This window comes from Pantherophis guttatus, chromosome 1 (assembly GCF_059756535.1).
Source record: "Pantherophis guttatus breed Tessera chromosome 1, ASM5975653v1, whole genome shotgun sequence".
Lineage (NCBI taxonomy): Eukaryota > Metazoa > Chordata > Lepidosauria > Squamata > Colubridae > Pantherophis > Pantherophis guttatus.
Window position 1 is genome coordinate 42748041 of NC_142063.1, and position 13563 is coordinate 42761603.

The 13563-nt window shown below is 41.5% G+C and overlaps 1 long non-coding RNA gene and 1 pseudogene across 3 annotated transcripts in view; both read left to right on the forward strand.

The window, feature by feature from the left end:
- The first annotated feature begins 775 nt into the window (after positions 1–775).
- Positions 776–1329, forward strand: LOC117665143 (cleavage and polyadenylation specificity factor subunit 7 pseudogene; annotated as a pseudogene).
- A 9327-nt stretch (positions 1330–10656) lies between these two features.
- Positions 10657–13563, forward strand: part of LOC117665968 (uncharacterized) — a 37139-nt gene continuing 34232 nt past the window's right edge. The window contains exons 1-3 of one of the 3 annotated variants that reach the window (XR_015728554.1): positions 10700–10736; positions 11191–11258; positions 11891–11957. This is a non-coding gene — a long non-coding RNA (uncharacterized LOC117665968). Of the gene's footprint in view, positions 10737–11190; positions 11259–11890; positions 11958–13563 lie in introns of all 3 variants that reach the window. The other 2 variants (XR_009621358.2, XR_015728553.1) reach the window with 2 other exon arrangements.

The window sequence follows — 13563 nt, forward strand, 5'->3', positions numbered from 1 at the left end:
GAGCAACCGAGACGAGGCGAGAGATCCACAGGCCAGGAGGAAGACCACCAGGACCAGCCATCCAAGGTCTGCGGTCCGGCCGGAGGCGCTGGGGGTGGCCCCGCTCACTCGACAGCCGAACCGAGCCCGGTTCCGGAGAGGGAACCAGGAGACGAAAGAGCCCCGTCCTTCCAGGTCGGAGACGGAGGAGAAGTGAGACTGTGCAGGTCAGCTAGGGTGCCGAGGCGTCCGGCGTACCTGCGCGATTACGTGACTTTTGTGAACGAGATTGACAGTTCGGACTAAGGGGGGAGGAGTGTTATGTCCTTATAAGGACATCCGCCCTGATTGGCTGCCAGCCATCGGGCGGGAAATTTGAATCCCTGTCAAGGGGCGGTGCGTCTGCCGGGAGCGAATATAAGGAGAGCTCCGGCAGCGCGCCAGCAGTCTTGACTCGTTACTTTGTACTTAATAAAAGTTGCTAAATGTATCGAGCTGGTCCAGTCTTCCTTTCCTGCGCCTGATCTAACAAAAATGAATTTGGCTAACCATCAAAGTTGGGCTTTGCTGAGCAAAGTTTGAAGCACAGGTCCAAAAACAATTATCCCCAAGAGCTCTCTCAAGGCGTTCTTCATACCCCATACCTCTTCATACCACTAGCCCACCACTACCCATTGAGAAACCTGTTTTATCTATCTTCAACCTCCTCCCCTGTAGTTCCTCTCATGGGGCTGCCTCCTCCAACCATAACACCTCTTCTACCATTCATGTCTTCTCCCCGTCCCCGTCCCCAGCTATGCCATCTCCAAGGGCAGTGCCACTGTCCTGCATTTCAATTCAGCTTTCTTTCCACTCCCAAATGTAGGCATGGGTCTTGACCTGATGCCTGCAGCAAGACGTCTGCTTCATTTAATCACAACAGGTGAGAGTTGGGTCCATTACCTCCTCCTGTTGCTGAAGCAGAATTTGATATCCTGATCAAGCAATTTCCACTAATGCCATATCCAAGGCTATATCTGAAATTACAGTGATGCTGTTGAGACCCTGCTTATAGACACTGTTGTGCTTATTCAGTCGCATGCAGCAAATGATAAACAGTATTGGGCCTTTATTTCTTCATTTAAAGATTGCCTTCATGGCATTGAAGGCATGGGCACTGGCAGCAGCAGCAGATCTTCCAGAAAAAGATATAGCTCACATGGTAGGTCATCAAATCAGTCATTTGAGAGCAGTAGGAGGCACTGAAATGTTCTTCATAATGAAGATTGACATAAGGACTATTTCCAGGAAAGAATCCAGGAGCATGACAAGCACAGAGACAAGGTCAGAGAAAGAGATTGGCACACTTGAAAAAAAAAAAAGATGGTGGAAGTATTCAGAGTTCTTATGGACTTATAACCTCTCCCAACTCAAGACATAGTACGGAGAAACCCTCAGTCTCAGCCTTGATTTCTTAAATAAATATTGGGTAAAATACAGAAATATCATTTAAAATTTACTGAAATATATTTAAAATTGGACAGGATGTAAACATCATTTAAAATATGATAATATCTAGCTCCCATTAATAGACCAGAATACAAATGTTATGTAAATTCTTCTCATACTGTATACCTGTCACAAATCATTATCTTAATCCTGTAGTTGAGACAAAAATATTGTAAATGCAAATATTAATAACATACATAAGAAAGTATCTAAACAATATTAGATAAAACATATTCATTAAAATGTGTGTGGGGGGGAGGCAGGTTAAAAAAACCACCTTTTTATATGGAAAAGGCCTGTGGGAAGAGAAGTTCTTCACACTTGTCAGGAAGATAGTATAGTAGGTACCTCCCAAATTTTAGGGAAAAGAACATTCCAGAGTGTTGGTATCACTGTAGAGAAGATCTGTCCACATGTAGCCTTCAGGTGGCAATTTGGTGGCTCTTGGTATGTGGAGAACTATCCATGACACACTAGAGCTCTAAACATGCCAGAATGCCAAAAGCATTCTGACAGATATCCTGGTCCTGAATTGTTTAAACCCTTGTGTATCGTAACCAAATCCTTGAACCTAGCTTGGCAGGTAATTGCAGCTAGCAGAGTGAATGTAAGAAAGGTGTAACATGAGAACAGCCTAGTGCTCAACTGCTACATTTTATGGCACTGTCTCACCTGAACCATGTTTAAGGATGTCCTACAGTGTGCATTACACAATTCTCTGTATTACTATAGGAACAAGTAATTATTACAGGAACACACTTAATTTAATTTAATTTAATTTAATTTAATTTCCAATTTATATACTGCCCTTCTCCCTGAGGACTCAGGGCAGTGTACAGCCAAGATAAAAAACATAGAATACAAATATTAAAAAACATTTAAAAATATATATAAATTTTGGCCCGAAAGTTAAGAAATCACAGACTGATTAAAAAAAAAAAAATCTTCTTAAGCCAACCCGGCTTGCTGGAAAAGATGGGTTTTAAGGGAACGACGGAAGGCATTGAGGTCATGGATTCTCTTTATCTCCAGGGGCAACTGATTCCAGAGGGTGGGAGCCCCCACTGAGAAGGCCCTCCCCCTGGGGATCACCAGTCTACATTGTTTGGCTGATGGCACCCTGAGGAAGCCCTCTCTGTGGGAGCGCACGGGTCGATGGGAGGTCGTCGGTAGCAGCAGGCGGTCTCGCAGATAGCTAGGCCCTATGCCATGGAGCGCTTTAAAGGTGATAACCAACACCTTGAAGCGCACCCGGAAGACCACCGGGAGCCAGTGCAGCTCGCGCAGGAGCGGTGTTACATGGGAGCGCCATGTTGCTCCCATCACTACCCGCGCTGCTGCATTCTGGACCAGCTGGAGCCTCCGGGTGCTCTTCAAGGGGAGCCCCATGTAGAGAGCATTGCAGTAGTCAAGGCGAGAGGTGACGAGGGCGTGAGTGACTGTGCACAAGGAATCCCGATCGAGAAAGGGCCGCAACTGGCGAATCAGGCGAACCTGATAAAAGGTCCCCCTGGTAACAGCCGTCAGATGTTCCTCCAAAGACAGCTGCCTATCCAGGAGGACTCCCAGATTGCGAGCCCTTTCAGTGGGGGCCAAAGACTCACCCCCAATAGTCAGTGATGGAGTCAACTGACTATATCGGGATGCCGGGAGCCACAGCCACTCAGTCTTGGAAGGGTTGAGCTTGAGCCTGTTCCTCCCCATCCAGATCCACACAGCCTCCAGGCACTGGGACATCACTTCAAGGGCATCGTTGGGGTGGCCTGGGGTGGAGATGTACAGCTGGGTGTCATCAGCATACTGATGGTATCTCACCCCAAAGCCACGGATGATCTCACCCAGCGGCTTCACATAAATGTTGAACAGAAGGGGTGAGAGGACCGATCCCTGCAGCACTCCACAGATGAGATGCCTCGAGGTCGACCTCTGCCCCCCTGTCAACACAAACTGCGACCAGTCAGAGAGAAAGGAGGAGAACCACCGCAACACAGTGCCTCCCACCCCCAACTCTTCCAGCCGGTGCAGCATGATACCATGGTCGATGGTATCAAAAGCCGCTGAGAGATCTAATAGGACCAGAACAGAGGAACAACCCCTGTCCCGAGCTCTCCAGAGATCATCCACCAATGTGACCAATGCCGTTTCTGTGCTGTGCCCAGACCTGAAACCTGACTGGAACGGATCTAGATAGGATGTTTCCTCCAGGAATTGCGGAAACTGTTGCGCGACCACACTCTCAACAACCTTCGCAATGAAGCGAAGGTTGGAGACAGGACGATAGTTAGCCAATATTGCCGGATCCAGGGACGGCTTCTTGAGGAGAGGCCTCACCGCCGCCTCTTTCAGGGCAGCAGGGAAGTGACCCTCATTCAACGAAGCATTAATGACACCCTGGAGCCAGCCTCGTGTAACCTCCCGGGAAGCCAGTACCAACCAGGAGGGACACGGGTCCAATAAACATGTGGCCGCACTAAGTCTCCCCAAAATCCTGTCCACATCATCGGGAGTCACAGCATCAAACACTTGGAAAGTGTTTCAAGGAGATACCTGAAATCACATTCCTGTTTCTAAATGCAACCCCATTCAGAAAAAGCAAGCTCCCAGTTCCCAAACATGGGTTCCACCCACCCTCCTAGTTTCCATCTTTCAGAGGATCAGTCTCGATTTAGTTATCTATTTAACACATTCCCCACCCACGATCTTGCCATCTACAGTTGCAATACACAAGGGAAAAGCAGTGGGAAAACTGAGGCTAAAATCAAGCTCTGACAATATTTGCTAAATTACAGCTCTTGTCATGAACATATGAGATGGAAATAGTTCAGGTAGCTGATGGAATACCTGTTGGCTAATTGAGTCTTGGGAGAGTCAGTGGAACTGATCAAGGGCAGAACAGATGAACTAACTTTCCTTCTGTTTTTTCCTTCTATTTCACAGCTTGATTGAATGATTGAAAGTGTTTAGTGGCTTCTTTTTCCAACACATTTTTTGGGACATGTGTAAAGAAGAATCCTTGCATAAAGCTTCTCTTAAAAGCCGGTAAGCCAATGATGGCAAATTTGGTCAGTAGTAAAGTTCCACATACTCTTCTCCAGAGCTTGCATCTGCACTTGAGACCCTCTGGATAATTTTCACTTTTCTGCTTGGCTCTCTCTCCATTTACTAGTTCATATCTGTTCCTTGAGCAATCAATCATATCTCAGAATTGAAATAAGGTTGCTGCTTAAATAGGGGTAAATCCTGGCTACATGTAATTGTGCAGATTCCACAATGTTGGTGACTGATATATGTGAAATAAATATCTCACTTGGGTAGGGTATTAACAATTTCTTAGATACCTTTTTTCATTAGGTAGATTTCATAGAAGGAGCATCAGAGATTGAATATTTTCCAAAAGATGACAAAACCCACACAAGACCCCTTTGCAAATAAAACCTCTTAAAGGGAAAAAAAGATCTGTAAAGAGGATTTTAGGTTTAAAGGACAAATCAGTTTCCTAAAAGAAAAAATATCAGCACATCAGCATGGGCTGCCTCTAAACCAATGCAAGAAAGAAAATCTTCAGCTGCTAAAATCTGCCTACAATTCTAGCAGGAGAGTTTTGGATACCCTAGGAAACAGGAGTGTCCAGATTTAAAACAGGCAGTTTGAATATACCAAAGGGCAAATTGATTCTTTGTTGTTGATACAAAAAGTAACACAAAAAGGCTGAGGTCAGTCTTGTTAACAAAACAACTCATATATTGCAACTATCTTCCTTTCCAGTGGCGTTTGTATCACCCCCAAGGGAAAATAGTACTTGGTGGTTGTTTATCTGTATTCTGTGAGGCCTTGTCCTGCAGGGCATATTAAAGCCCATGAAATAATGATGAAGCCAAGGGGTAATTAAAAGCCACAATGACATTGATCTGCTGAAATTTCAGAGGGAGATCATGGCACACAGGGAGACTATCCATCTTACCTCATGCAGGGCCAGCTTGATTGGCCTACTGAGTATTGAAGATGGCTAAGTTCCTCACCTGTGGCCAAGAGGGCTCCCAGTGCAGCAGGCCTACTGGTTTAAGAGCTTTGCAAAACAGGAGGTTAAGGGAGCTTGTGTGGTCACAGCTGTTGCTCTCTGTCCATGAAATTCTGAGGAAACTATTTAAAGGCACAGAACTCTTTGTATTTCTAGAGAAGTCAGTATAAGCAAATGCCATAATATAGTTAGAGCCACCTGCATATCTACCTTTCTTATGCATTTAGGCATACAACTGGTCGTTGCTCATTGAACGTAAGGTCTGCAGCTAATACTATGACTCCCAAAAGCTAAGGCTGCTAGAACTATGGTTTCCTTAATGGTTAGGAAAATGGGAACATGCTTCATTTGGGTTTAGAAAGAAAGATCAACAACACGAAAAGATAAGTGTGGGGTTACCATGTGAATGTTGCAATAATAGTTTTAACATTTTTAAAAAAGTTTTAAAAAACAGGCTTCCTCTTGCAATTGGGCTCATGTTCATGCCAGCCTTGAGGGTGTGTCACTTCCCATGAAAACAATGGAAGAATGAATAAGAAGCACTGCTAAGTTGATAAAGGAATGTTCTCACAAGGACGTCTTTCTTGTATCACTGTGGTTGAACCAATCTTATTACATACATGAACAGCCCCCTCCAATGGAGATTTTAAAAAACAAAGTTTTATTATAGAAAAAGAAGGGGGAAATTCCTTAAAGATGCTTGCATAATGAAAAAAGTATATCTCAGGTCAACATGAGGATACATTTCTGAATGGAATCATACAAAAGTGCAGACTTTGCTGCGCTTGTTGCAGGCCTCCAGGGATAAGTTGGGAATATAAAACTTTAGTTTCCTGCATGAAGTATTCTGTGATTCCATGTTTATTAGCCAATATACTATGGATACATTTAGAAAAAAGAAAATCACACACTGTGATTAGTTTTATGAAAGAAAGTACATGTACAACATATTATAAAAATTAGTTACAGATCATAAGTACTCATTATAAAGGTGGGAACTGATTGTCCTTTAAATATGTTGCCTTAATTGCAATTTTAAAAAAATACTTTTATATTTATTAATATAGCCACCCTTTTTTCTATTGTGACACTAGGCCAGGGGTGTCAAACTGGCGGCCCATGGACCGGATGTATCACGTGCAGGCCACACTCACCCCAGCTCACAATACGTCGCAATACATCATGTGACGGCAATGTGAAGTTGTGAGTTTGACACCCGTGCTCTAAGCAGTGAACATAGAATTGAAACCAGTAAAAGCAATAATAATAATAGCAGTAATTACACAATTATAGCATAATAACAATATAACTCAATCTATACAACTGTAGTCATGTTGTAAAATATCACATTGCTGGACTCACCCAACTTTAAGATGCCATGTTCAAGAGAATATTCAGATCTTCAATACCAATCCTGCTGATATTATGGAATACCAGCAGGATTGGGGCCAAACAAATCTTGGGGTGTATGTTCCAAAGGGCAGGGGCTGCAAAGCAGAAGTTCTGCTTTGCGAGTCCCACCGAAGGGCAGAAACATTTGGAGAAAGGCAGTTCTGCAAATAACATGACTAATACCACAAAGGACTTTATAGGTGGTAACCATCATCTTGAATTGCATCCAGAAATTTACTGAGAGCCAATACAGTTAATGGATAATTATGTAACATGGACATACTGAGGTGTTCTCATAATTGCACACTTTGCCACATTTTAGACATTTGCAGTTTCTGAGTGGTCTTCAAGGACAAACCCATCTGGGGTGCATTATAGTAATCCATTCAGGAGCGACCATGGCATAAGTGACAGTGACTAATACTAGCCATTCTGGGAAAAATCACAACACAAGATGGAATCATCCAACTTTCCACACCAGTCACCTGTTCCTCAAGCAGCAGCTATGAGTCCAAGAGATTCCAAATTGTGAACCAACTCTGCTTTGGGCTGTGCAACCTCATTAAGAATTAATGATGGATTCTCACTGGAATTGGCAAACCTTCAAACCCCAAACTACTGTCTTTTCTGGGATGGAGACTCAACCTGTTCTTCTCCACTGAGACTTGAATAAAATAATGTTCCTTATCCAACCGGGGATCAAGATATACAATTGGGTATCATCAGCATGCTGACAGATGATCTAGCCCAGCAATTTCACATACCGTAGATGTTGTATAGGAACAAGGAACAGCATGGAGTCCTGTGTTAACTGCTAGTTAAAGGGCCTAGGGCTTAATTTCCCTACCACACTGGAACTATTTCTGAAAGAAGGAGGAGATCACCTAAACCTTGGAGGCAACTCAGCAGAGTGCTATGATTAATTTTATTAAGAGCTTTCAGAAGTTCAAGGAGGGCCCAAAGGATCACATTACACATATCCCAGTCCTGCCAAAGATCATCAAAAGCATAATCAGAGCTGAACCCATGCCTGAAACAAGACTGAATCCAAGCTTGAACCTAATTAAAATTGGTCCAGATAATACATTTCCTCCATACCCTTTGCGTTTGCAGCCTAATACCTTTTTCTACCATGTTCTCCAAAAAGGGATGTTTGGAGAGAGATCAATAATTGTCCAATACTTCAGGATTGACTGAAAGAAGAGAGTAACACATCTCTCTCAAAGAAGCAGTAACCATTGCTCCAACGCAGCTACCTGTCTTTGAAGGCTTTTACCAAAAGGAGGGGAAAGTTTTCAGACCGCAAGTAGCTGAACTGATACTACAGAGTAGCTTGCTTACTTTTTCAGGATCCCAAGATCTAACCCAACCTAAATAACATTGCAATATAGGGCCTCAGCCACCTTGCTCCAAACCAGCCTAGCTTGCATTAAATTCTGAGTGAATTGAGTGGCATTGTCCTCTAGATGTCTATAAAAGTGCCTTTTCTGTGGATACAATAACAGCATAGAAATATTAAACATTTTGCTGCTTACATTGCTTTAGTACCATGATGGTGAACCTGTGGCACACAGAGCCGTCTCTGTGGGCATGTGCTCTGCCGGTTAGGTGGTCTTCACGGGCCCTGGAGCACCAGAAAACACCCTGAAAATGGCCAAAAACCAGGCCATTTTTCAGGCCGTTGCTGGGCCTTTTGGGGGCTGTTTTCAGGCTGTTTTCAGGCTATTTTTAGGCCATTTTTGGCCTGAAAACAACCTGAAAACAACCCAGAAAACAGCCTAAATATGGCCTGGAAAATGGCCTGAAAATGGTCCAGAAAATGACCCCCCAAACGGTCAAAAAACAGGCATGCGAGCGCCAGCCAGCTGGTCTTCAGTTTTCCAATGCTCCAGTGCGCACACATGCACAGACATGCATGCACATACTGATTTGGGCACTCGGTGCCGAAAAGGTTCACCATCACTGCTTTAGTATATGCCTGTTCAATCATGTTTGCTCCTTGATTTATGCCAATAGTGCTCTAGGAATCTCCCCATTTATTTATTTCCCTAGAGCTCCTTAGAACACCAATGAGCCTCCAAGGACAGAAGCCATTCAGCAACAATTTCACCAAGACTGCTTCTGCCTCCCTTTTCAACAGAAGCTCTGGTTAGAGTGTCAGAGAAACTGCCCATCATCATTTCAAGCTGCCTTCTAAAATGAGCAGACTGCTTCTTGGAGTTGTGAGTGCTGCGTCACTGGAGGCTTTCAAACAAAGGTTGGATAGCCCCTTGTCTGAGATGGTTTGACAATTTCTGCCCTGGCAGAGATTGGACTAAAAGACTTCTAAGTTCCCATCCAACCTATGAACCTATGATTTTGTGAACTTGGGAAACTTCTCATCTGCCCTCTGGAAACAGATTCCTGAGATGAACTACTGGTAATTGAATGGCCCACCGATCCACAGAAGGTTGTGGCAACAGCAAACCCCACAGCAATTAAGGAGTGCGCCAACCATCACAAGGGCTAGATGTTAATGAATTGCTTACTTTCTTTCAGTCAATATTAATACAAAACCTTTATTTTTATCCATTCATTTATTCTGGCACATGAGATACATATAAGAAAAACATATCTCTGTAGCCTATTTCATATTTTCATCACCCAGAAAGGGGAAAGAAAGAAAGAGGTAGAATTGTTTTCCTTCTACTCCATCCTACATTACTCCAATGTTTTTGAGCCCTCTCAGGCTTCTGCTTTGTATTTAAATAATGCAAATTTGAAAGAGAAAGAATTTTCCCTTCTGGACTCTTTCCACCCAGCTCCATCGTGATGCCATTGCATAATTATCTGGGCTGGTTGAAAGAATGAAATCCAAAATGTTCAAAATGTATGAGTTCATTTTTATGTTCTACTGAGAAAATTTATTCAGTGTGACTGCTCAGTAGCGAGTGCAGTAAAACACCTTAATCCCTGGTTGAAGAAAGGTAATACCTTGACAGATGTGTGCCTCCTACTTTCCTTGCGGCCATGTTTCAACAACAAACCTTTATTTCTGCTTCTTGGCTGTAGCAGGAAAAAAAAATGAGTGGAGCAATAAAGCAGTCAGACAAATCTCTGGAGCCAGGCAGCAATGCAATAGTAATGACAGATTTTTTAATGTGGCAGGAGAGATTGACAGGAAAATGTCTTCAGAGCAAACGCACGCCAGATGGAATGAAAACGGTTTATTGGAGGATGAAGGTGCTACTGAACCGAATAAGGGGTGGGTTTAAGGTGGGTGTTTTAACTGATTCTAGTAAACAACAACAGCCACCCTATATTTCCTCATTTGGCCACGGAACAGACCCATCTGCTGATAAATAGATAAATAAATAAATAGATAAATAAATAAATACATACATACATACATGCATGCATGCATGCATACATACATACATATATACATACATAATATGGAGGGGGCAATGTAATTTCCACCAACTTGCAAAAACTTTGCATACAGAAACTTTGAAAGCCAAAAATTCTGAATTTACCTGTGCTGGGTAAAATGAACATAGAAAAAAAAAAGCCTAGTTTAAAATATTTTTCCTCTTAAAAATGCAAGTAATAAAATGTCTTGAGTGTTTTCAAAGTGGATCTTTTAGCTATGAGAATTGAGAGATCTTCAGTAAAAAAAAAAAATAGAGTCTGATTAGGTTTCTCTTTGTTTCTCTTTTAACAAGTTCAGTCAGAAATCCAGTCAAATAGAACAATCCTGTTGTGTTTCCTTTAAAGAAAATCAGCATCATGATTTTCTAAAGGCTGGTCCTAACAACTGAAAGTAAAACACGGTAACATTTGGGATGTCACAAAAGCATGAAGCCTCACAGATATGATAGTAAGTAAGAGAAAGGTGGGGGGGAAATCAGGTGATTTTAATGGCTAATTGTTTTAACACTTTCAGGACTGCAACTTATTCTTGGAGAAAGATGTTAAAAAGACCCCCCCCCAAAAAAATCCCAAAAAATATTTTTATGTTTCTAATTTCCTTTTAACAGAAGAATTATTCATATTTTACTGTTTTTTATTTCTTCACCCAGATATTATAGAAGGTGCGTATTTTTAATATGAATTAGTACAATAAATTATGAGGTAAATAATACCTTTATTTTGCACATTCCTGTTCTGATTCCTATGCTTAGCATGATACATTTACCTGGGCAAGAAAAAAAAAGGAAGACAAAAGAAAAAAAAAAGACTGATGTGTGCCCTGGCATTCTTTAACTTGTGATTGCATTAAAAAGTGCTCTTCCATTTTTCATAGATTCCTCTCATTTTTACCTTTTATGCAGAGTAAAAGTTACCATTTTCTTCTTTCACTTCTGCTATATGGACTGCAAAACCCCCAGTTTGTGTCAAGGTAATGAACAGAGGTGACTGCAGGTGGAGGATGGAAGCTCAAGGAAAGCCTACATTTCTTTTTAATGTCATTTCATCTGATATCTACAGCATTAGGATAACAAAGCTTTAGGCAAAATGGTTAACACTGACAGGGAAAGTAATTGGCAAAGCCTGGTGACAGTCACTTTTTATTTTAAAGATTCACTGATTATTTGCTTTAAAAAAAAGGGAGCAGGAGAAAGGGGGGTTCACAATTTCATTATTAGGTGCCTAGTTGCTGTAATATTCTTTTTAGCCCCAATTTTCTATTCAGCCTCATTATGTTTTAGGAAATATAAGTTTGCTTTTTTCTCTCTACCGAGCTTTCAATCTCCTGAAACAAGTACTGCCTAGTGCATGTTTTACTCATATTATTTGCCAAAGCACTAACATGCAAGCTGATAAGTGAGATATGACATTGAGGAAAAGAAATTAAAAAGCGCCTGAAATAACTATAATTCTCCTTCAAACAATACATACATACATACACTTTCTCTCTCTCTCCTCTCTCTCTCTCTCTCTCCCCCCCCCCCCATTAAAGGACAGAATTGCAATTTTTAAGAGAAAAAAAACACATGTGATTGGTGTAACTTGCATTCTTTATTCGTTCAGGGAACGGTTTGCATTCAGAAATCAGAACTCATCTTGGCTTAGATTTGTCCAGATTCTTCTTATAGGGGTGAGTAATTAAAACATTCTAGACTATTGATGACAGGCAGTGCTTGCATGTATGTTATGTTTGGGGGTCAGTCTTTGTTACTTAGAAAGTTATTTTATTTTTTCTTTGATTTTCTAGGGGGGAAAATAAGAATGCATAATATGCATCTAAAATCAAGGTTAACCATTTAATTTAAAAACTGTTAAAGAGAGTATATTAGTTGCCTTAACCCATTTGTCTGTATCTAGCAGGTCATTAGTATGAATCTCTTTTCAGATAGTTGGGCAAGACAGCAGACATTCTGGCAAGTTTCAACGGCTACCTTAATGAAGAAGTCCTTTTGCTTATTTTATACAGTTTTGACAAATCATTCTCTTGCATACTTCACTCTTAAAATGCTGCTAGACAGCAAGCGGAATTTATCATCTAAGTGGTCAATTTAGCTGCTTACACAGATTTTCCCCTTAGATTAACTAGTCTAATAGTTTGTGTTTTCAGTTCAGAAGATGCTAAATACTGACTTTCAACCTCAAAGTGTGTTCATTAGTCATTTACAAATTATTTTTTATTCCTAAAATCACCCAGCATATCAGCATGCTCTCATGCACCCCGCACTGTGGAATTTTGATAATGTATGTCCTAACTGCTTAATTGATTGATTAGCTTACTGCCGCTTTCTGAGACACCAAATTTATCTTTAATAGCCGGAGTCAGGCACGGCAGGCAATCGAGGGGAGGGGGGGGGTCCCTTGGCGTCGATTTGCTCTTAACTGGAAAGTCATTACCACTTAATACATGTAGATTGTGTTGAAAGAAAATTATGTGTAATGAAATGAGGGAAAAATTAGTGGAGTGTTATGGGCGAAAGCAGATGTTACGGAGGAATTATGCTAGCAGAGATAATCACCTTCGCTAGCATTGTGTGTGCTGGGGTGTTAACTCAGGGAGAGAGTTGGTGAATGAACAAAATAAATGTATTGATTTACATGGATTTGCTCCTGCAAGATACAGTCATCAGCGGCACACTAAACCTCAAGGACTGTTTCAAAAACTCAAACTTCTTGTTCTGTTGCCCCCTTCTCTCTCTCTCCCCCCTTCTATTATGTATGGATGTCCCTATCTGAAACATGAGAGAGAGGCTGTTAAATTGCTTAATGTTTTGAAGTCAGGAAGTATCCAAGGACAGTGTACATAAAATCAGACGAAGAACTAGATGCTTGATACTGAGTGCAGGCTGGGCAAAGAGAGAGAGGCTCAGAAAGCTGTACAAATCAGAGAGCATAGACATTTGTAGAGAGAGGTTGCAGAAAAGTTATATAGTGCAGTATTTAGCCAAAGAAAGAGAAAGGTTTCTATTTTATTAAAGGTATTTTGGTTCAGGGAAATGGTGGTTTACAAAAATGTCAAAAATATAGGGGGGTGGATCTCCAAGATGTATAGAGGTTTCTAAAGTGCTATTTATTTTTTGTGAAGCCACATTTGTTCTAATCACTTCAAAATATCTGATCTGTGTAAAAGTGGCATATGTTTATTTTTAGTGTTAGGTGCCCATATTCAGCGGAAGGCTTATTTGCACTAAGAATCTCCTCTTTATTGCTTAATCCCTAATAAAATAAAGTTGCCTCAG